Consider the following 2,500-nt stretch of genomic DNA (forward strand, 5'->3'; position numbering starts at 1 on the left):
TGTCGAGCTGTGCAACGGAGAGGACGACTACGCGGTAGAGCCCCTCCCACTCCGCACTCTGCTCGCCACTAAGAACATTAAATAAAGGACATCGATCCGCCAGACCGGAGGAACCGACCGCCCGAACGCCGGCAAAGCCGGCCGGCGGACACCCTCCGAAGGCGTGTTAAGTTGGCCCATCGATCAGGACACAAACACGCAACAAATCCAGTCCGGGGTGTGGTGTAAGCAGCCCTACCAGAGAAATCACCTAACCCTAACCCTAAACGTACGGCAGACGCGTCCCCTGGCTCTCACATTGACAACTGAGAGGCTTCTGAAAACCTGGCCACGCCCATCAGTAAAAACCACTACAGCAAGTGACGACATATGTACCTTCAAAGTGCTGTACTACAGGGTGCTGTTCAAAAGGTATCTATCCCGTTTACTCTCTATGCTTCATATATCATCATATTATTGAAAAGCGCAAGCCTTTAGGAACAACAGCAACTCAAGTCGCCAACGCTCTGTTCACTCAATAACTGCAGAGATCCAAACTTCTCCTGGCATTAACATCGGCACCAAAACTGTGCGCCGGGAGCTTCGTGGAATATGGGTTTCTATGGATTCAGAATGAGATGTCAGAAAAGCTCCTGTAGGTGTAATGGTCAGTTATGTCAATACTTTTGGACATATATTGTGCGTGTGCGTGTGTCTGTGATACCTAACATAAACACACCTGTATTACTAGAATTGATAGTTCACGCCACAAAAGTGAGGGGCAAACATAGAAAAGCGTGCAACCCAGCCACTGAGGATGCACAAGCCAGTGCATTCTTAGTGCAGGTCCCAAGCCCGGACAAATGGGGAGGGTTACGTCAGGAAGGGCATCCGGCGTCAAATCTTTGCCAAATCAAATATGCGGATCATAAATAAGATTTCCATACCGGATCGGTCGAGGCTCGGGTTACCGACGACCGCCATCGGTACTGTTAACCAGCGGAGTGCCGGTGGAAACTAGGCTACTGTTGGGCGAAGGAAAAGGAGAGGGGGAAGGCATGTCCAGAGGCAGCTAGAGAGGAGGAAGGGTAGGCGTGTGGAGGTGAGAGTCAGTCGGAACTTTGAATGTTGGCACTATGGCTAGTAAAGGGAGAGAGCTGGCTGACGTGATGGAAAGAAGAAAGGTGACAAGAGACAAGGTGGAAGGGGAGTAAGGCCAGGAGTATCGCAGGTGGGTTCAAACTCTTCTACCATGGTGCGAATGGGAGGAGAAATGGGGTAGGGGTCATTCTGAAGGAAGAGTATGTCAAGAGCGTGCTGGAGGTGAACACAGTGTCAGACAGAGTGAGGATTATGAAGCTGGAAATCGAAGGTGTATTGCTGACGGTTATCAGCGCATATGCCCCGCAAGTCGGGTGTAAGATGGACGAAAAAGAAGAATTCTGGAGTTGAGTTGGACGACGTGGTGGAAAGGGTACCCAAGGAGGAGGGAGTGGTGATTGGAGCGGACTTCGATGGACACGTTGCTGAAGGGAACAGAGGTGGTGAGGAGTTGATGGTAAGGTATGGAATCGAGGAGAGAAATGTGGAAGGACAGATGGTGTTCGATTTTGCGAAAAGGATGGAAATGGCTGAGGTGAATACATATTTCAAGAAGAGGGAGGAGCACAGGGTGACGACGTATACGAGTGGAGGAAAGTGCACACAGGTGGACTATATCTTGTGTAGAAGGCGCGATGTAAAAGGGATTGCATACTGCAAGGTGGTGACAGGGGAGAACGTAGCTAGGCAGCATCGGATGGTGGTCTGTAAGATGACTTTGGAGACCAACATGAGGAAGCGAGTGAAGACACAGCCGAAGATCAAATGGTGGAAGTTGAAGAAGGAAGACTGTTGTGTGGAGTTCAGGCAGGAGTTAACACAGGCACTGAGTGGTAGTGAAGAGTTGCCAGATGGCTGGGCAAGCGCTGCAGAAATAGCGAGGAAGACAGCTAGGAAGGTACTTGGTGTGTCATCGGGACAGAGGAAGGAAGACAAGGAGACTTGGCGGTGGTGGTGGTGGTGGTGGTGGAAGGAGGAAGTAGAGCAAAGTATACAGAGGAAAAGGTTGGCAAAGAAGAAGTGGGATAGTCAGAGAGATGAAGAAAGTACACAGGAGTACAAGGAGATGCAGCGTAAAGCAAAGAGAGAGGTGGCAAAGGTAAAGGAAAAGTCGTACGGTGAGCTGTATGACAGGTTAGACACTAAGGAAGGAGAAAAAGACTTGTACAGATTGGCTAGACAGAGAGACCGAGCTGCCGAGGATGTGCGACAAGTTAGGGCGATCAAAGATACAGATGGAAATGTGCTGCCAAGCGAGGAGAGTGTGCTACGAAGTGGAAGGACTACTTTGACGGGCTGATAAATGAAGAAAATGAGAGAGACAGAGAGAGAGAGACAGAGAGAGAGAGAGAGAGAGAGAGAGAGAGAGAGAGAGAGAGAGAGAGAGAGAGAGAGAGAGAGAGAGAGAAAAGGTTGGTTG

Source organism: Lampris incognitus, unplaced genomic scaffold (genome assembly GCF_029633865.1).
Source record: "Lampris incognitus isolate fLamInc1 unplaced genomic scaffold, fLamInc1.hap2 scaffold_245, whole genome shotgun sequence".
Taxonomy (NCBI): Eukaryota; Metazoa; Chordata; class Actinopteri; order Lampriformes; family Lampridae; genus Lampris; species Lampris incognitus.